This window comes from Macaca mulatta, chromosome 11 (assembly GCF_049350105.2).
Source record: "Macaca mulatta isolate MMU2019108-1 chromosome 11, T2T-MMU8v2.0, whole genome shotgun sequence".
Classification (NCBI taxonomy): Eukaryota; Metazoa; Chordata; class Mammalia; order Primates; family Cercopithecidae; genus Macaca; species Macaca mulatta.
In genome coordinates, this window is record NC_133416.1 from 31,792,449 (window position 1) to 31,815,385 (window position 22,937).

Genomic DNA, 22,937 nt, shown 5'->3' on the forward strand with positions numbered 1-22,937 from the left:
TGGTGAAACCCCGTCTCCACTAAAAACTTAGCCAGGCATGGTGGCGTGCGCCTGTAGTCTCAGCTACTCGGGAGGCTGAGACAGGAGAACTGCTTGAACCCTGGAGGCAGACGTTGCAGTGAGCCAAGATTGTGCCATTGTACTCCAGCCTGGGTACCGGAAAAACTCCGTTTCAAAAAAAATAGGCAACACTAGGAATCCTTGGGGTGATAGAAATGTATATCTTGATTGTATCAATATCCTATAAGATGTTATCAGTGGAGAAACTAAGTAAAGAGTATATTGGGTATCTGTATTATTTCTTAAACTGCATGTGAATCTAAAATTATTTCAATGTAAGTTTAATTAACATCAAATGCATAAAGCAAGATAAGGAGGGGATAAATGCTGATGCCAACTCTCCATCCCTGAGATTGTGACTTAACTGGTCCAAAATGCAATCTGGCCTACAAGTGTGTGTGTATGTGTGTGTGTGTGTGTGTGTGTGTGTGTGTGTGTGTGTGTTTTAAGCAAGCCAGAGATTATACTGTACAGCCAAGATTAAGAAGCACTGTTCTAAATGTTCTTGCTGATTTGGTTATAAAAGTACAGAAAGCAAATGATGGGCTGAGCCATGATTAATAGTTTGCAGGATGGAAGCATTGAAAAGACAGCAAAAGGGAGGCAAGGCTACTGGCAGAGGAACAGTTGAAGAATGTGGAAACTGGTTACAGACCCCTGTGAGGCCATGGAAAGGCATAGGCTTGAGAGTGGAGAAGTCTTAGTTACAGTTCCCGCAGTACGCTTTCTCACTGAATGTTCACCTGTGCTAAGTAGGTGGGCAGGGTACTGTACTGTTATTCCTTTCTAGTAATAATAAAGCTGAGGCACAGGAAAGTTAAATAACCTGCCCAAGATCTCATGACTACTACATGACAGAGCCAGACTAACAATTCCTCACCCAGTTTTCACATTAGCTTTAGTTTAAGTAACCATTAAGCAAGAACAGGATTTTACTAGGTCATGAAAGTATAGAAAATTGAACATCTGATGCTTCAAATTCCTAAGTATTTGGAGTAACTTCATAGGAAAAGAATCAAAATTAAAAATTAATTTCTTTGAAATCTTCCCTAGACCTCCATCAATTAAAAACCCATGAAAGTATGTTTGTACAGATACTTCAACTTTTACAGAAAGTGGCATAAATATAAGGAAGTTTTGAAATAATTATTTAATTCAGAAGTATGTGTAGCATTTCTCAGCAAGATGATAGATATTAAGTTGTATGGCAAATCTATCTTAATATCTATCATCTTCAAAATACAGAAGAGCTACCCATACTGACCTAATTCAATAGGTTTTTCCAGACGCAACAAGATAGATCAGCATAAGGACAAAATTGTGAGAAGCCAAGGTGAGTGTAGACAGGTTTCACTGGTATCAAATCACTGCTTCCCATGTTCCAGAGGTAACTTCTTTCTGTTACCAGGTCATCTGTGACAGTATTTGTCGTAAGGGAGTGAGGAAATAGACATTTCTTTTAATAAGGTCATAGTCGTTTTTCATAATTACTAAAAATATATTCTTTTACATTTCTTTTTGTTCTTTTTAAAATTAGAGATATGGTACTGCACTATCACCAAGGCTGGAGTATACAGGTATGATCATAGCCCACTGCAACGTTGAACTCTGGACTCAAGTGATTCTGTCTTCAGCCTCCCGATTTGCTGAGACTACAAGCCCACACCACTATGCCCAGCTAATTTTTTTTAGTTTTTTGTGGAGATGGGGGTCTTGCTATGTTGCCCAGATTGATCTCAAACTCACAGCCCCGAGTGATCCTCTTGTCTTCACCTCCCAAAGTGCTGGGATTACAGGTGTGAGCCACCATGCCAAGCCTACATTTCTAATCTATATTAAAATTTTTTATTATCTTGAATTCTTGGAAAATAGGGATTTCTCTTAATAACTTTAATCCCTGAGAAAAATTTTAATGTATATATTTTCTTTCCTTCATAATACTAAGCAAAATATGATTTTTAAGATTTATGGTGCCTCAAGATAATGATTCTGTGCATTGTTACAATTATAATACTAGATGTTAAATACTTACATAATGGTCTCTGAAAGATATTCTGAAAGTTATATTTACTCCCTGTACAATGGTTTTCAAAGAAGTGTCTAGGGACTATGCATTAAGTCTGGCATTGCTTTAAAAATTTAGAATCTGATGTAACTCATCAAATCAAAACTCAAAATTATGATTCTAAAATTTGATTACAAACTTCCCAAATAATTTTGAACACATAAAAGTCTGAAAATTTCCTTATAAGGATGACTTCTTGTGATTTACTTATTCAAAAGTAAAGTTGGGGGATGGTAAAGAAAATGAGGCTTTGATTCACTGAAGGGTCCTGCTCACCAAGTTATTTGAGCAGACAGAAAGATCTGCTACTTCGAAGACACTGAAAACATTATATCTAATCATTTAGCTATGGGACATTATGCGATGTTTTCAACTATCTCAATATTTCTGGGAGACCAATATTAGAAATACCAGAATTTTAATACTGAGCAACTTTTAAACTAAGGAAGGAATTTTCAGATAATGTCTCAATATCACATTGAGACAAGATTCAGATGAAATCAAAGAAAAAAATTTCTTTCCAAGGGCATTCTTTAAAATTTTTCAAAACTTTCTTTATTTATTTTGTGAGCAGGTATGACGATCAATCAGTAGAGGAGTGCAAGGAGGAAGGAGACCCACCCTTCAGCAACTCCAGGGCTCTAGGTGCTATGTTCAGAAGCTGATGCACACATGTTAAGGCATCATTATCTCCATTTTATAGATGAGGAAAGAGAAGGGAGCATTGTTAGTCACTTATTTTTAAAAAGACCTGGAAGGAGAAAGCAGCTTTTAAAATGAAAAACTATTAGTGGTATGTGTATTGTTGAAGGACAGAAAGTTTCATTCACCTCATACATTCATTCATTTCCAAGATGAAGACTATATCAGCGGGAGCATAAACTTTAATGTTTCTTGTGACATGGGGAGAGCAGATGGGTACCCGCATTGTGAACCCTTGAACCAACAGTCTCAGAGACCCTGCACCACAGGCACAGGCACAGACAAAGTTAGAAGGCACTGCTGTCAGGACCCACTGTTTTGTGGCCAGGGAGCCTCCACAATAATGTTGTCTGGGTGCTGCAGAGTAACCAACCAGGGCCATGACATTGCAGGTGCAGCACAGCTACCAACCAACCTAGGCTCTCCAAGCATGGCTGGCGGCATGTTTGTATTTCTGTCCAAATTTTCCGTTAGAAATTGGTCAACAGCTGGAATGCCACATTTGTCTTGGGTTGGCCAACTTCCTGTATCGTTTTCTATTGTTGTCCCTTAGAAAAGTAACCCTTAGAAAAGTAATAACAAAACATTACGTAAAAGTAATTGTAAAAGTCTATTAAAATTTCAGAATGGAAGCATTTCTTTCATAGGTTTAAAACTAGGATTCTGATCAAGAGATGAGACTTATCTTTTCTTGCACTGCTTTTAAAATGAGAAGATCAATAAAGTTAACTAAAGTATTAATATTTGTGTCTTTAGAATACTCAAAGCATAAACTGATTTTTAAAATAAAAATATTGCATCTAATCATGAAATAATTGGTCATTGTTCCTTCTGTGGTATTTGTGTTATTCCAGTGTAACAGATATCTAGACTTATCAAAACACTTTATACATATTCAAAATACAACGTATGTATAGAGAAGACGCATAAGTAAAATTTCTAGCATTGTGTTTATTCCATTCTCAAATTTAAAAAGAAATTCTCCAGGAAATAATTTTAGTAACCGAAAACCAAGAGATGTTTTTGAGTGTGAATTTTCTTAAATATACACAAAAATTTGAGAATTAAGATATATCCTTATTTATATAATTCTTTACTGGAGATTTCTATTTCATACCGGATATGTATTTAAAACAAAAAGTTTCTAGCACAGTGGATTTGTGTTGTTTATTCAATATTATGTTAAAACTCATTTCTGCTTCCTTTTCAGATATGTATAAAACATCAATTCTCTTTTCCTTTTAAATATATGTGCCAAAAATCATGCAAACTCCTCAAAAGACTATCCAAGATCTTAGGGAAAAAAGTTATTTACTCAAAACTGTTTTCACTGCATTAAGGTTTAAGGGTGGATTGTTAACCCACATTATATGCAGTTAGTCTTAGCCCTTTGGGCTGTTTGTACACATGTGTAACAGCAATATTTTATTAGTATCCAACCTGCAAAAAAGGAAGACTTAAACAAATGAGACAATATAAATATTTTTACTGTGAGAATGAAGGGTCAATTTAGAGATGAAATATGGAAGGATAAAAGCAATGGAGACAGAAAGGTCAACTACATGAGCATCCCTTAAACTATTCAAAGTCTCACCTACAGAATGATGAGGCTCAAATCAAGGACTAGTCTATGGCTCAAATCAAGGACTCTTCAAAGAGCCCATTCATTCCCCTGTCTTAAAAAAGACAAAATGATGTCAAGAAGGACATTTTACTGAAAGTTGGTCTTTAGAATTCCAACCAAATTACACTCTAATCAAGAGGACCTCATATTAACAAATTAATTAGGTTTTTAAATCTTAAGCACAACTGATGAAATTATGGCTTAAAAGTAGATTGGATATGTAGAACATCATTAAGCTTATTTCTATTTTATTCAGAGAAGTTAGTATATGTTCAGCTAATATATTCTTTTTTGGGAACTTTATGAGGTGAGGGGTAGCTACTTGGTAGAAGAGATATGGTAATAGAGACATGGAAATAAAATGAACTCTGTTTTGCCTTGAATGTTCCCACTGGATCATTTAAATAGCAACTGACTGACTTTTGTGTTTAACATTATTTCTTAAAAATAATAAATATACATACACAAATTAACTTTATTACCTCAGATGATTCATTTGGAACTACCAGTATTATGCCTTAAGGAATGGTTTGAAATGAAGATACCTTTTTTTTTCTTTCCTTTTTTTTTTTTTCAGTAGGGAGACTACTAGTAACCATTAAGCCACAATGGACTCCCAGGTTCTACTTCAAAGCTTATGCAGTACCTGCTTTAATAAACATTTTAATGCAATTACTTACCACTGAGAGGATATTGGGTCTCAATGTTGCTCTTCTGTGATTGCTCCTGAATCATCTCTTCTAAAATAAGCTTAAAACCTCTGTCTCCCACAGACTCATCAGTCTTAAAATGCACAGTCAGGTAAGCAACACTGGATATCAAGATAAACTCTTTCTTGGCACCACATAAATGAGCTGCAATGAGAGACATATTCAATAATTAAAGTACTTTTTCTGTGCAATGACATAACTGAAAGAGAACAAAGAGGTAACATTAAATTCTAAACTGTTAATATTAACAAAAGAATGATTATCAGGAATACAAGATCAAGATTTGTAGGATGGAATTCATGATTTGAGTGCCATGATAGAAGAATATAGCTTTTAAAAGATCAAAGGGAAAGGCCTGACAGAAAAAGTGGTATACAGTTGTATGGCAATCTGTTATCCTAAGGATGGGAGAAAAAACGGGCATTTGCGTGAAGATAAATGGACAGAGACACAAAAGTAATGGGACAAGCTGCTCCAAAACACAATAATGATTCTTTTAAAATTCAGAAACACAGAAGTTGGCACAAAGGTGTTCCTGGTAGTAACAGGCCATTTGCTGTACATTTAAGTTCTGCTAAAATAAAACAATGAAACACTATTGATTTGTCTTCATGATAACAGTATCTCAGAAATCTGAAAAAGAAAGGAGGAGAGTAGCTTATCTCTACATCATTCTTATCCTCAAGCAGCTCAATCTGGTGGGATGGAAGTGATGGGGAACTTTGGAGATGCGCTCATGTCAAGTAAAGGGGTTCTGGAAGTTTTAAAATAATGGAAATGGGAAAATGTTACTCTGTTTTTCAGAAGGGATATTTGGGAGCATGAGGTGGTGGGTAGGAGACAGAGAAAACAGAGATGCATATGGGTTTCCAAAGTCCTGTCAGTGAAGGGACATAGCTTAGTGCTTACAGGCACGGATTCTAAAACCAAACTGCTGGTTTGAACCAGCTCTATCTCTTATTAACTATATGGCAAGCTACTCAACCTCTCTCTGTGCCTCGATAATCTCATCTGCAAAATAGAGATTAAAAACTCCATAATAACCTGCCATATTAACTATATGGCCAGTTATTCAATCTCTCTCTGTGCCTCAGTATTCTCATCTGCAAAATGTAGATAAAAACATTATTTGCATAGGATTAAATCAATTGTTATTTACAAAGTATTATATATATTTGTTAAACAAAAATAAACCTCAGCAAAAATTTTATAGCGAATTATTAGACAGATGGTTTTTGAACACTTGGAGGAGGAATCAGCGGTTATGAGAAGGCAACATGAGATCCTTAACACGCCACACTAAATTAACCTAACTTCATTTTTTAAAAGAGCTAATTAGATAGTGGCTAGGGGGAATGGGTTGAACTTAATGAATCTTGACTTCAGTGAAGCACTTAATAAAGTGTCTGTGATGTCCCTGTGAACAGATAGCAAATGGTATGTAGATAATTACATGGCTAGGAAGTTCCACAGGTGATTAAATAACCATACAAGAAATGTTAACCTGGAGGGAAGGTCTAAATGGTATGGAAATGATTCTATCTTTGGTTCCACTGAGTATGGTATTTTATTGATGACTTAGACAGAAATACAGAAAACACATTTATATAGCCTGTAGATTGAAGATACGTGGCTGGAAAAGGGGCTAGTTTAAATACGGACTCCTAGATTATTAAGTTGAACATTTCACCTAATACAGAGTTTCCTCTAAAATAATCCAAAACATATAATTATGTGTCTTGAAGATATGACCTGGAACTTATCAGCATTTTCTCCTTTCAAACTGATTAATTTCTAGACTGTTCTTCCTCTCCTTGTGTCAAAATGCATCAATGTGATGACTACCACATGGTTAGAATAGTGGCCAAGAACACAGACTGCTTCAGTTGAGTCCCACATTTTCTACATAGTAGCTATGTCACTAGAGGCAATTTATTTAATACTTTTGTGACTTGGTTGTCTCATATTTAAAATGAAGATAGTGTAACCAATCTACATAAGATTGTTAAAAGATTAAGAGTTTTCATCTTCATGAGATCGGGTCTTAGTTCTATGTTATTAGAACTATGCCTGGATAATGGTAAATATTTAATAAGGTATTAGATAATGTTAAGCAGAACAAGTTTTGTACACGATCTGAGAGCCTCTCCATGAGAATTCCATATATATTTAAAAAGAATAATTATGATCCTTTTGTCTTCTCTCTTCTCCAAGGTAAACATGCCTGGGATGTCCACACCCTTCTACATCCGGCTCATTATGCTCTTTGGATGCACCCCAGTTTGCCAGTGTTCCTTAAATTTGTTGTTTGACCAAGGGGGATATTCAAAGTATTTAATAACCAGATTGCACACCAGCTGTAAAGAACTTGTGAGTCTCAGCTAGGACTATGGTACTGTGATTTCCTTTATCTTTTAATTCTTTACTATTGCTGCTCTGAATTTGTAATCATTTGACAGCTCTGAAATTAGTTCAAACATCCCACTTTCTAAATCACCACCTCCTCTCTAAGTCTATTAATATTTCTTTGCTATAATTATTTGATCTCACCATGACCTTCTAAGCCATTGATCCCATAAACTTTCTAAATCCATCAACCCTTTAAAAAGTGAGAAATTTGGCTATAAAAGGAAGCAGAGAAATGGGATAATTGCTAACTTACATTAGTTTTAGTTTGTTTTAAATGATATATAATATTAGAACATGTTTCAAACTGATGAGAGTGATAGAGAAGATAGACGATGTAGGAGAAAGGGTGACCAAATTAGTGAGAAACTGAAAAGTCCCAAATTGATACCTATAACTCCAAATCCTCCCCTAGCTCAAGAGTTCTATCTCTAGCTACCTAGTGAGAACTCAATCTGGATATATCATAGCAATGTTTGTAGCATGGCCCAAACAGATATCTCTCTATAAGTTTTTTTCTCCCTGTCATATTTTCCATCTCCATAAATGCTTCCTCCAACGTCTCACATCATAAACCTAAGAGTCATTCTTGATTTGCATATTCAATTCCTTATTTAATCGATCAGGAAATCCTCTCCGTTCTATCTCCAGATCTGTCTACTTCACTTGCGTTCCATTATTGTTATCCTCCTCTAAAGCAACATCACTTATTGTCTAAAACAGTACAACAGAACTTTCTGCAATGATGGAGCTTTCTATATCTTTGCTGTCCAATATGGAAGTCACTCACTGCATGTAGCTACTGAGCACCTGAAATGTTGGTATTGTCACATTTTACTTCATTTTAACTAATTTACATTTAAATAGCAACATGAATTGGACAGTGCAGGTGTAGAAAAGAGCCTCATAACTGTAGACACCATTCACTTTGTCACTCCAGATCAGCCTTCAAATTACTCCCCTGTCAAAACTTATGATGACCTCCTATTGAACTGGAATAAAATCCAAACTCACTATCATAGCCTGAGCTGCACAATTGGAGAAAGCCTCTCTGCTCCACCACCACCCCACTTTATTCTAGTCTGTCCTTGCTCAATCTCCAGTCACTATGACCTCTGACAGTTCCCTAAGTTACCAAGCTCTTCCCTCATTTGGGGCCATTTTTTCCACTTTTTCTTTCAAAAATCAAATATTTTCTGTCAAGCAGTGCTTTGGACATTGAGGATACAGCAAGAACAAAAGAGACAAAGTTCTGTTGCCGGGAAATTTTAATTCTGGTAGAAGAGAAATTATAAATGAGTGAAAGATAAACACCACCAGGCCATGATCAATCCCTAGAAGAAAAGGTTAAGGAAGGCTATTTAGATTGTATGATAGAGGAAGTCTCAGGTAAGGTAGCATTTGAATGATTGAGGAAGTGAAACTTGAGACAGAATGTGCTTGGTTAGAGGCCTCTTCCTCCATGTGAGGACCCAATGAGAATGGGCTGTGCCTAAGAACCAGAAAGTGAGTCCTCAGCAGGCACCAAATCTGCTGGCACCTGGATCCTGGAATTCCCAGCCTCCATACTGTGAAAAATAAATATTTGTTGTTTGGAAACCACTCAGTCTATGGTATTTGTTATAGCAGCTTGAATGGGGTAATAGCCTAGCTAACTGGGAAGCTGGGAGAGTAGCAACAGGGGTTTAAATTCATTAGGTCCAAAATCTTTACAGAAATTGCATGATTCATTGAAATAAAATTGTGTGAGCTCACAAACAAATGCAATTCCCTTCTCTGTTATATAGAATTACACAAGCTCATTACAGACATTCAAGTTGTCTCATTTGTAATCATTTGACACCTCTGAAATTTTGATTAATCTGAGCTTTTAAAGAGGAATGATGTCACCAGGTTGGAGAATATTGAAGAGTGAGAAAGAGAAAAGCAGTCCTTGACACTACACTCGGAGAACCTAGTCTGATACTCACAGCTGGACCATGTTATTTTCCTGTTGGACATACACCATCTCACAGAACATCAGCAGCAGACAGGCTAGTGCTAGTCTATGATAAGGTAAGACAAAAAAACGGCTGTGTTCAACCACCAAAATACCACACTCCTCCCTCTCTGGGCTAAAATGAGGAACCACTAACTGCTTTACCAGTTACAGTTTTATCCTTACTCTAGTCAGGCCTCCTTTTGACTGAGATAGTCATCATAAAATTGCTCTACTTCCTGACAGCAACCAATTCAGAACAAAGTCCATTTCCTTAGACCCTCTCCAAAATCACCCAAAGCTCTAACTCTATAGTAGGTTTTTCTAACACCTTATTACTGAGATACCCCATGGTTTTCCATGGTGTGTATTCTCTCTTTCTGCAATGAATGCTAAATGCAATTTGTTCAACTACAGGTACATTTCTAGGGTCTTTGGTGAAAGGGTATTGGCAGGAATTAGGGTTGAGGAGTATGGTGCTGTGGAAACCCATGTTAATCTTAAGGAAAACCAATAGCTTGAACTTACAAATCTTCCCCTCCTCCATACTCCAATTGCTTTAGAATCTAGTAAGAGCCATATTTACTGATAGAAAAGTAAGTTCCAAAGCAACTTTGGAACTTCAAAGCAAAATTCTGAACTTATTGGTGTTATAAATCTGGGAGTATCATAGGAGGGGTCAAGGTCCCTGGAAAAAGAAAGCATCAAAATTCTCCTCTTGACCTCTGCAACACATGGATTTTAATCGTGTCCTAAGTGGCAGAACTGAGAGGAAACTAGAGAAGTTGATGCAATATTGGATTACAAAATCTTTCAAAAAGTTTCCCCTATGAGTCAGTCTCATAATGGAATACTGCCAAATGCTCAAGCATGACAGACACCATGTGGCCAATATATTTCTAAAGATTATTCAAGCTTGGTAAGTGAGTGTAACTCAGTGGTAGACAGGTGCCTCCCATGTACAAGGCCCTGGGTTTGACTCCCAGCACCTCCAACCATTAATTTCTTAGTCCTCAGCACCACTCATCAGTAAAGGTTATTCTGGCTAATGGGCCTTTCCCCACTTTAATTTATCTGAGGTCTAAAAAGGGACACTTCTACTATGAGTATAAAACCTGATACTGGTAACATTGAGCAAATACATTTTCAAAAAAGTTACCATCTAAAAATGCCATTTAGGAAATAAAACCCTTTAAAACATATGGCATCTGGAGAAAAACAAGAGTGCCAACTAATGGTTAAATGAGATAGGAATTTTTGGACTAAAAAGTCAAGACAAGCCAGGATTGGGAAGGAATCAAGATCCGGTGAGTGTGATCTCATGCTCATCCAACTGTGCTCAATAATGCACTCGGATTCTGATGAAGGATCTAATGAGAAATCACTGACAACAAATGCTATTGTTCCCAAGGCCAATGTAGGTCATGTTTTACATGTATATTCATTATATAAATACTTGGTGCCAGTTAGTTTAGGCCATTTAAGAAAGATCAATTTACAAAGTAATCTTGATTGCTGATATGGTCTATCATAAATATTATGTAATCCCAATCACAGTTCAAAGATTCTTCTGTTATAAAGTATTTAATCATGGCCTTCATTTTATTTACTGATGTGGAATAAAAAGTCCAAGTGTAATTCAGCATGTTGAGATAACTGTTAGGATAATTGAGAGATGCAATCTCAACAGAAGTCACCGGAATCAAATCCAATACTGGACATCTTTGAGGCAAAGAGAAAAAAAATACAATAATCAAGAAGAGAAGTTACTTGAATCTAATTGGAATGTCTACAAGTAGGTCATTAAAACCTAAACTGTAGTATACTTTATTAACTCCTATCATTGTTTCTTTGTATCCACAGATCCTTATGTATGTTTAAATGACTTCTGTTTGGAAAAACACTTCAAAAGCAAACAGACTGAATTCTTTGACCTTAAATCACAAACTGTAAACCCATTAAGTCACACCACATCTACATTTCAATTTATTTTTGTCACTCCTATTTCTTACACGATCTTATTTAGGCTTCACAATCATAAGATATAGGTATTATCATCTTCAGTCTAGAGATGCGTGAATTGACACTTGATATTCAAGAGATGTGACCTGAGACCTTTAGGACTTCTCTAAACTTGCAGATGCCACAATAATATTTCACTTCCCCCATAATTGCATAACATATAACTTCAATATCTTAAAATGTGAGTAGAAAACAAGGCAAGCAGGTTATATAGATCTGGGTGCTTGGTTAGACTAAATCCCTGGGTAGATCACAAGCTCCTAAAATTTGAACAGTACATACAGTTCAAATTTCTAACACTTACAAGTTAAGGAAATTTGGATCACCCACAGTAGTTAAAACAAGGATATTAAGGTTCACAGGGTCAAGAGGAAAGAAAAATTAGCAATTAAGTGACATTTGGGGCCTATTCCAAATGCTGTAGGTATTATCTAACCTAACATTGGGGCCACCTAAATACTGATTAACTTTATCTATAATCTTATCACCTTAATCACAATGCAATAATCCAGCAAAGAAAAAAAGACAAAATATCTACATTGTCTAAAAGGCATAAAATATATAGAAAGAATAACAATGAACAGACTTCAAATAGCTAGAAAGATTCTCATAAGCAAAGCAGGTGTCTTTTTTACCCATTCATCGAATAAAGAGCCACCTCCTTATTCACAACTGCCTAATCTTACTCTCCTGCTCCTGACATATGAGTCCATATATCAGTATAAAGCAACTAGAATCAGACCATTAACATCTGTATGTTATGACAGAAGTTAGAGTATACTACTTACTAGACAATGTTTAGCAGCAAGGATATTCCTATGTGTTCATAATATCAGTTAACCAAAGCCAAGTCAAACCCTGTATCACAGATTCCTTACCTCCTTTATGATCTTACCTTCATCATTGTTTTTATTTTTTTATTTCAATAGGTTATTGGGGAACAGGTGGTGTTTAGTGGCATGAGTAAGTTCTTTAGTGGTGATTTGTCAGATTCTGGTGCACCCATAACCCAAGAAGTATACACTGTATCCTATTTGTAGTCCTTTATCCTTCGCCCACTACCCACCCTTTCCCCTTGAGTCCCCAAAATCCATTGTGTCATTCTTATGCCTTTGCATCCTCACAGCTTAGCTCCCACTTATGAGTGAGAACATACGATGTTTAGTTTTATATTTCAGAATTACTTTACTTAGAATAATAGTCTCCAGTCTCTTCCAGGTCATTGTGAATGCCATTAACTCATTCCTTTTTATGGCTGAGTAGTACTCCATCATATATATATACACACACACATATTATACATATACATATTATATATACATATATACATATTTTATATATATACATATTATATATAATATGTATATATATGCACAAAAAACAGATAGGCAATTTGTGTTGGTTCCACAATTTTGTAATTGTGAATTGTGCTGCTATAAACATCTGTGTGCAAGTATCTTTTTCGTATAATGACTTCTTTTCCTCTGGATAAATACCCAGTAGTGAGATTGCAGGGTCAAATGAGTTCTACTTTCCGGTTCTTTAAGGAATCTCCACAATGTTTTCCATAGAGTTTGTGCTAGTTTACATTCCCACCAACAGTGTACAAGTGTTCCCTGTTCAACATATCCACACCAATATCTACTATTTTTTGAATTTTTGCTTATGGCCATTCTTGTAGGAGTAAGGTGGTATCACACTGTAGTTTTGATTTGCATTTCCCTGATCATTAGTGATGTTGAGCAATTTTTCATATGTTTGTTGGTCATTTGTATATCTTTTGAGAATTGGCTATTCATGTTCTTAGCCCACTTTTTGATGGGATTGTTTGTTTTTTTCTTGCTGATTTGTTTGAGTTACTTGTAGATTCTGAGTATTAGTCCTTTGCCAGATGTATAGATTGTGAAGATTTTCTTCCATTCTGTGGATTGTCTGTTTACTCTGCTGACTGTTCCTTTTGCCATGCAAAAGCTCTTTAGTTTAATTAGGTCCCTGCTATTTATCTTTGTTTATATTGCATTTGCTTTTGGGTTCTTGGTCAGGAAATCTTCGCCTAAGCCAATGTCTAGAAGGGTTTTTCCAATGTTATCTTCTAGAATTTTTGGAGCTTCAGGTTTAAGGTTTAAGTCCTTAATCCATCTTGAGTTGTTTTTTGTATAAGGTGATAATCCAATTTCATTCTCCTACATGTGGCTAGTCAATTATTCCAGCATCATTTGTTTAAAAGGGTATCCTTTCCCCATTTTGTTTTTGTTTGCTTTGTTGAAGATCAGTTGGCTGTAAGTATTTGGCTTTATTTCTGGGTTCTCTATTCTGTTCCTTTCGTCTGTGTGTCTATTTTTATACCACTACCATGATGTTTTGGTGACTATGGCCTTATAGTGTAGTTTGAAATCAGGTAATGTGATGCCTCCAGATTTGTTCTTTTTGCTTAGCCTTGCTTTGGCTATGTTTACTCTTTTTTGGTTCAATCTGAATTTTAGAATTTTTTTTTCTAATTCTGTGAAGCATGATGGTGGTATTTTGATGGGGATTGCATTGAATTTGTAGATCACTTTTGGCAGTATGGTCATTTTCACAATATTGATTCTACTCATCCATGAGCATGGGATGTGTTTCCACTTGTTTGTGCTGTCTATGATTTCTCTCAGCAGCGTTTTCTGGTTTTATCTGTAGCGGTCTTTCACCTCCTTGGTTAGGTATATTCCTAAGTATTTTATTTTATTTTTTTTCAGTTATTGTAAAGGGATTGAGTTCTTTATTTAATTCTCTGCTTGGTTAATGTTGGTGTACAGAAGAGCTACTGATTTCTGTACATTAATTTTGTGTCCAGAAACTTTGCTGAATTCTTTTATCAGTTCTAGGAGCTTTCTGGAGGAGTCCTTAGGGTTTTCTACGTAAACGATCATATCATTAGCAAACAGCGACAGTTTGTCTTCCTCTTTATCCGTTTGGATGCCCTTTATTTCTTTCTCTTGTCTGATTGTTCTGGCTAGGACTTCCAGTACTATGTTGAAGAGGAGTGGTGGGAGTGGGCATCCTTGTCTTGTCCCAGTTATCAAAGGGAATGCTTTCAACTTTTCCCCATTCAGTATTATGTTAGCTGTCAGTTTGTCATAGACGGTTTTTATTACTTTGGGATGTGTCCCTTGTATGCTGATTTTGCTGGGAGTTTTAATGATAAAGCAATGCTGGATTTTGTCAAATGCTTTTTCTGCATCTGTTGAGATGATCATGTGACTTTTGTTTTTAATTCTGTTTATGTGGTATATTACATTTATCAACTTGCATGTTAAACCATCCCTGCATCCCTGGTATGAAACCCACTTAATCATGGTGGATTATCATTTTGATATGTTGTTGGATTCGGTTAGTTAGTATTTTGTTAAGGATTTTAGCATTTATGTTCATCAGGGATATCAGTCTTTATTTATTTATTTATTTATTTATTTATTTATTTATTTATTTATTTTTTGCCTTTTCCTGGTTTTGGCATTAGGGTGACACTGGATTCATAGAATGATTTAGGGATGGTGCCCTCTTTCTCTCTCTGGTAGAATAATGTCAAAAGGATTGTTAACAATTCTTCTTTGAATGTCTGGTAGAATTCTGCTGTGAATTCATTTGGTCCTGGATTTTTTTGTTGTTGTTGGTAATTTTTAAATTATTTCAATCTCGCTGCCTGTTACTGGTCTGTTCAGGGTACCTAATTTTTTCTGATTTAAGCTAGTAGGGTTGTATCTTTCCAGGAATTTATCCATCTCTTCTAGGTTTTCTAGTTTATGTGCATAAAAGTGTTCATAGCAGCCTTGAATAATCTTTTGTATTCCTGTGGTAACAGTAGTAATATCTCCTGTTTCATTTCTAATTGAGCTTATTTTCTCTTTTCTTGGTTAATCTCACAAATGGTCTATCTATTTTATTTATCTTTTCAAAGAACCAGCCTTTGTTTATCTTTCATATTATGTGTTTGTTGGTTTGAATTTCGTTTAGTTCTGCTCTGGTCTTGGTTATTTTCTTTCTTCTGCTGGGTTTGGGTTTGGTTTGCTTTTGTTTCTCTAGTTTTTTGAGGTGTGACCTTAAAGTGTCAGTTTGTGCTCTTTCAGACTTTTTGATGTAGGCATTTAGGACTATGAACTTTTCTCTTAGCACTACCTTTGCTGTGTCCCAGCGGTTTTGATAGGTTGTCACTATTGTCATTCAGTTAAAAGAATTTTTTAATTTCCATCTTGATTTCATTTTTGACTCAATGATAATTCAGGAGCAGGTTATTTAATTTCCATGTATTTGCATGGTTTTGAAGTTTCCTTTTGGAGTTGATTTCCAGTTTTATTCCACTGTGGTCTGAGAGAGTGCTTGATACAATTTTGATTTTCTTAAATTTATTGAGGCTTGTTTTGTGGACTATCATATAGTCTCTTTTGGAGAAAGTTCCATACACTGTTGAATAAAATGTATATTCTGTGGTTGTTGGATGGAATTTTCTGTATATATCTGTTAAGTCCATTTGTTCCAAGGTACAGTTTAAATCCATTGTTTCGTTGTTGACTTTCTGTCTTGATGAACTGTCTAGTGCTGTCAGCATAGTATTAAAGTCCCCCACTATTACTGTATTGCTGTTTATCTCATTTGTTAGGTCTATTAGTAATTGTTTTATAAATTTGGGAGCTCCAGCGTTAGGTGCACATATGTTTAGGATATTTTCCTGTTGGACAGGCCTTTTATCATTATATAATGCCCCTCTTTGCCTTTTTAAACTGCTGTTGCTTTAAAATTTGCTTTGTCTGATATAAGAATAGCTACTTCTGCTTACTTTTGTTGTCAATTTGCAGGAAATGTCTTTTTTCACCCCTTTTCCTTAAGTTTGTGCAAATCCTTGTGCATTAGGTGAGTCTCTTGAAGGCAGCAGATGGTTGGTGAGTTCTCACATATTCTGTAATTCTGTATCTTTTAAGTGGAGCATTTAGGCCATTCACATTCAATATTAGTCTTGAGATATGAAGTACCATTCCATTTATCATGCTATTTGTTGCCCGTATACCTTGGTTTTTTGTTTTGTTTTGTTTTTTGTTTTTAAAATTGCATTTTTGTTTTATGGGTACTATGAGATTTACACTTTAACAAGGTTCTGTTTTGATGTGTTTCCAGGATTTGTTTCAAGATTTAGAGCTCCTTTTAGCAGTTCTTATAGTGGAGGCTTGACAATGGCAAATTCTCTCAGCATTTGTTTGTCTGAAAAAGAGTGTTTTTTTTTTTCATATATGAGGCTTAGTTTTGCTGGATACAAAATTCTTGGCCGATAGTTTTGTTTGAGAAGGCCGAATATAAGGACCCAATCCCTACTAACTTGCAGGGTTTTTGTTGACAAATCTGTTGCTAATCTGATAGGTTTTCCTTTATAGTTTACCTGGTGCTTTTGTCTCACAACTCTTAAGATTCTTTCCTTCATCTTAGTTTTAGATAATCTGATGACAATGTGCCTATGAGATGATCTTTTGTGATGAATTTCCCAAGTGTTCTTTGTGCTTCTTGTATTTGGATATCTAGGTCTCTAGCAAGGTTCGGGAAGTTTTCCTCGATTATTCCCCCAAATATGTTTTCCAAACTTTTAGATTTCTCTTCCTCCTCAGGAACACAGATTATTCTTAGGTTTGGTTGTTTAACATAATCCCAGACATCTTGGAGGCTTTGTTCATATTTTCTTATTCTTGTTTCTTTGTCTTTGTTGGATTGGGTTAATTTGAAGTCCTTGTCTTCAAGCTCTGAAGACAGTTCTTCAATTGTCTTGTTCAATTCTATTGCTGAGACTTTCCAGAGCACTTTGCATTTCTATAAGTGTGTCCATTGTTTACTGAAGTTTTGATTGTTTTTTATTTATGTGATCTACTTCCTTGAATATTTCTCCCTTCACTTCTTGTATCATTTTTTGTTTTTCCTTATATTGGGCTTCACCTTTCTCTGGTGCCTGCCTAAGTAGCTTAATAACTAACCTCCTGAATTCTTTTTCAGGTAAATCAGGGATTTCTTCTTGTTTTGGGTCCATTGCTAGTGAGCTAGTGTGAGTTTGGGAGGTGTTAAATAACCTCGTTTTCTCATATTACCAGAGTTGGTTTTCTGGTTTCTTATTTGGGTAGGCTCTGTCAGAGGGAAGGTCTAGGGCTGAAGGCTGTTGTTCAGATTCTTTTGCCTCACAGAGTGTCCCCTTCATGTAGTATTCTCACCCTTTTCCTACGGATGTGGCTTCCTGAGAGCTGAGCTGAAGTGATTGTTGTCTCTTCGGGATCTAGCCACTCAGCAAGGCTACCAGGCTCCAGGCCAGTAGTGGGGGTTGTCTGCAAAGAGTCCTGTGATGTGAACCGTCTGTGGGTCTCTAAGTCATGCATCCCAGCACCTGTCCTGGTCGTGGTGACAGGGGAGTGAAATGGACTCTGTGAGGATTCTTAGCTTTGGTGGTTTAATGCACTATTTTTGTGTTGGTTGGCCTCCTGCCAGGAGGTGGCGCTTTCCAGAGAGCACCAGCTGTGGTTGAATGGGGAGGAACAGGTGGTAGGTGGGGCCCTGGAACTCCCAAGAGTGTATGCCCTCTGTCTGCAGTGACCAGGGTGGGTAGGGAAGGACCATTAGGTGGGGGCAGGGCTAAGTGTGTCTGAGCTCAGACTCTCCTTGGGCAGGTCTTGCTACAGCTGCTGTGGGAGATTGGGGTGAGGTTCCTAGGTCAATGGAGTTATGTTCCTTGGAGGATTATGACTGTCTCTGCTTTGTCAAGCAGGTTTTCAGGGAAAATGGGGGAGAGCCGACAGTCACAGGCCTCACCCAGCTCCTCACAATCCAAAGGGCTGGTCTCACTTCCACCATGCCCCCTCCAATGTCACTGAGTCTGTTTCCAGGCAGTGGATGAGCAGGGCTGAGAATTTGTCCCAGGCTACCCACCTCCCAGCTGTGAAATCAAGTATGGCTTTCCTTCTATTCCTGCCTGTGGAGTCTGCACACCAGATTCACACCCTCCCCTGAGTTCTGGCCAGGAGGTTTCTCGATTAGTTCAAATTGTTACAAAGTTCAGCTGGAGATTTCCTTCTCCATGTGGCCTTTTCCCAGTACCTCTGGCTGCCCTCCCAGAGTACCACTGTGAGGACAGGCAGAAACTGTTTGCTAGGGGATCAAGCAATCTCCCAAGGCTATCATTGTCTTGAATTTTTCCTCTCATGGAATATAGAATAAGAACATTCAGGTTCAATACATTCAATTAAACGTTTATAACTTATTTCTTTATTTTGATTATAAAAGCAATGCATATATGCTCATTGCAGAAAGTTTCAAAAAGCGTCCAAAGGAGGAGATAAAAAGTTTTGTTGGGTATGGTGGTTCACGCTTGTAATTCCAGCACTTTGGGAGTCCCTTGGCAGGAGGACTGCTTGAGCCCAGGAAGTCAAGACCAACCTGGGTAGCAGCAAGACCTCGTCTCTACCAAAAAAAAAATAAATAAATAAAAAAGTGTTAGCCAGGTATGGTAGTGTGTGCCTGTGATCCCAGCTACTTGGGAGGCTGAGGTGGGAGGTTCATTTGAGCCTGGGAGGTTGAGGCTGTGGTGAACCATGATCACACCACTGCACTCCAGCCTGAACAGAGCGAGACCCTGTCTCAAAAACAAAAGCCTCCTATAGTCCCTCCTTTAAGCAACTAATATTCATGTTTTAATGTAAATCTTGCAGTCTTTCTATGCTGTATATGTTTAAAAAATTGCATTCCATTTTATACCATTATAACGTTTTCCCCGATCTAATTTATTGTGACAATATTTCCATGCTACTAACCACCTCATATAAATTATAATGGCTCTATATTTTTTATTCACATAGACATATCATAATTTCTCATAGCATGTTTTATCTGCAATCTTAAGAATACAAAATGAGTCAGATCGTTAATAAACCTCACACATGGAGTATATAAATCTATTATAATTCTTCTGTCATTAAAAACATGTCTACATTAAAGGTTTTCTATGTTTATCTGAAAAACAGAATGAATATATGTAATAAGAGTCTCTTACCTGAGTTAACCCCCACTCATATGTTAGCTCTCAGGCAGGGGGATTCTCCTAAGCAAAACAGACATATTTCTTAACCCATTCATCAGCTAAGGAGCTACCTCCTTATTTTCCACTCCTGCTCTGCCGTAGCTGAAATGTCATTACCTTTATTCAAATAAACAATTCTTGAGCACTGTTTACCACGTGTAGTTATAGGTTTCAGGGATATAGCAGAGGGCGTGCTTGCTGAGGAACAGCAGCAAGGTTGGCATGGCTGGGTATGAAGTGAGCACTGGGAAAAGTGGCAGGGGAAGACATCAAAGAGACAGTCAAGAGCCAGATCCTATAGCCTCTTGTAGGCACTAGAAGGACTTTTACTGTGAATGAGTTAGGAAAACATTGGATTATAAACATGATCTCAATTATTCATTTTAAAACGATCACTTTGGCTGTTAGACACAAAAGATTGGTGGAAGAAGAACTTGGAGGCAGAGGTAGGAAGTAAAGTGTTCAATTTTGGTCATGTTAAGTTTGAGATGCTTATTAGATAGCCAAATGGAAAGGGAGGCACTTGGATATACAGCGCTAGTGTTCAATAAGGAAGCTGGGACTGGAGATATAAATTTGGAAGTTATCACTGTATAGACGGTATTTAAAGCTGGAGAATGGCTGAGATCACTAAGGAAGGAGTATAGGTAAAGAAAGGAAGAGAGTCAAAGACGGTCCTGGGACACCTCAACTGACAGTGATACAGAAAATGAGGAAAAACCAGCCAGGACTCTGAAGGAGAGTAGTGAGCTCTCCTTTTTTGGAGACCAAAACAAGGGAGATTTGAGAAGGGAGAGCTCCTCTGTGTTGACTGAGAAGGGACTACTAAATCTAGACTTGTGGAAGATTGATAGCTTGAACAAGAACAGTGTCCATGAAATGGTAGGAAAAAATAAAGCCCTGTGACGATAGATTCAAGAAAAATGAGAGGGCAAAAGGGGAGACAGTGAGTAGAAATAACTTCCATGGAGTCTTGCTAAAAAAAAGAGAGAAATCCAAGTTTTCCTTGATTCCCTTCCCTGTCCTCCATCAAAGTAAACAAGCTTTCTCTGTTACATATTTTTGTTGCACACTGCATTTTTTTCTTTATAACTGATATGGTTTGACTGTGTCCACACCCAAATCTCATCTTGAATGATAGCTTCCATAATCCTCATGTGTCTTAGGAGGGACCCGGTAGGAGGTAATTGAATCATGGGAATGGGTTTTTCCCATGTTGTTCTCGTGATTATGAATAAGTCTCACAAGATCTGATGGTTTTATAAAAGGCAGTTCCCCAGCACAGTTCTCTTGCCTGCTGCCACATAAGACATGCCCTTACTCCTCTTTTACCTTCTGCCATGATTATGAGGCCTCTCAAGCTGTGTGGAACTTTGAGTCCATTAACCCTCTTTTTCTTTATAAATTACCCAGTCTCGGGTATTTCTTCATAGCAGTATGAAAATGGACTAATACAGTAACTTAATAAACTATATATTTCTTATATGATTATTGACTATGTCCATTACTAGACTGTAAGTTCTACTATGGCAGGGACTGTCTTGTTCATTGCTCAATCTTCATTTCTTTGAACAGTGCCTGGCATATTTCTACAACAATTTGTTGGTGGTCTGAATAATTACAGGTTTAAATGTGAGATTTTTTTTCTATTTTATGTTAGTCCATTACGGTATGCTTTACTTATATAACTTAAATTCGATGCAAATTTCTTCTTAGTTTTCTTTTTCCAACACTTCTTACATTATCATACCAAAATTAAGTGAAATGTTTTTAATGGAAATGCTTCCCAAATTGTATTTTAATTAACATGTCAAAAAAAAAAAAAAAAAAAAGAAACAAAAGGTAAAATGGGCAGGAAAGCAAAGCCTGCTGGCTGATTAAAAAAAAAAATCAGTGTGAATGGATTAATCTTAAGTACTGAGGGAATTCTAATAAACGTTCAGAATTAAATATAATGGCAAATGTTTCTCTATGATATCCAATTTCTATAATTTGCAATAGTTATCCATTTTCATAATGCTATTAGCGCCTTTGCTCAAACCACAGGATGATAGACAAAGCGTATCTTTCAATAATCTGGTTACAACTAACACATGTGAACTAATCAAACAAGTAAAGAAAAAAACGGACAAATTACTTTTGATATTAGTACATTCAGGAAGTGAATTCCAAAAGAGAAAAGCTACTTGAAACTTTTATGCTAGGGATAAAAATTTCTGACTATATTGTTGTAATATTCTAAGTATCCAGAAAAATTAAGAGTATGCTTAGGTGTTAAAAAAAATCTGATCAATCTTATACTTCATACAGGTTTAGCATGAGGCCTCCACAGATTACAGAAGTCAGAATTTTAAATATTATATTTTTCTCCTTTCCTAAAGCTGACAAATTAAACAAAGAATTACAATCTATTAATTTACTTATTCAATAACAACATTTTCCCAATAAAGCACAAGAAATTGAACAAAAACATATATATTGAACAAAGAAGCACAAGAAATTGAACAAAAACCTAACAAATAGGGAAAAAATTGACTTGCCAGAAATATAAAAAGAATATCTCAAAGAAAACTCATGGCCAAAATGACATTATATGTGAAAATCATCATAAGATATTTTAATAAAAGTGAATCTCCTTCACATAATTTTCCTTGTCCCCAACAAAAAAATCTTACTATTCATCAAGACAAAGATTATTGAGCAATGTGAAAGAAAAAAATTCTTATTTTTGAAATTATAAATTTCTGCCACATCAATATAAAAATGGGAAAAATAAGTGAATAAAAACCAATTAGAAGAGAGAGCTGGGTGTTCCCTATTGCTGAGTCTTAAGAAGTTTTAAGGCAGTAGTTCTAAATCAACTAGGACACAATGCCCAGTTCTTATGATGTCTGGAATAACTTAGGTACATCTTTTAAAAACTGTATGTTGTAAGAAAAGGTACATGGTCTAGGACTGGGTCCTCAAGGAATGAAAAAGTTATTGCTGTCACCAAACTGAAATATAATATTTTTAGCGAGTATATTTGAGCTTTAGCTACATATAACCTTCATTTATCCACAGTGGCCAAATTTATAATAGGCAAGTTGCAGTAATTGCCACGGAAATCAAACCCATTAGTTGGTCAAAATGAAACATTTTAGACAATATTTCTTAGAAGAGCCATACCCGTGGTGTGAGCCTGCAGTCCCAGCTACTGGGGAGGCTGAGGCACAGGATTGCTTGAGCCCAGGAGTTCAAGGTTGTAGTATACTATGATCATATTTATGAATAGTCACTACACTTGAGCCTAG

The 22,937-nt window shown here is 36.4% G+C and overlaps 1 long non-coding RNA gene across 1 annotated transcript in view; it reads right to left on the bottom strand.

Annotated features, from left to right (window-relative positions):
- Window positions 1-22,937, bottom strand: part of LOC144332687 (uncharacterized) — a 38,799-nt gene that overhangs the window by 8,946 nt on the left and 6,916 nt on the right. Inside the window, exon 2 of the long non-coding RNA XR_013400659.1 lies at window positions 5,132-5,305. This is a non-coding gene — a long non-coding RNA (uncharacterized LOC144332687). The remainder of the gene's footprint in view (window positions 1-5,131; window positions 5,306-22,937) is intronic.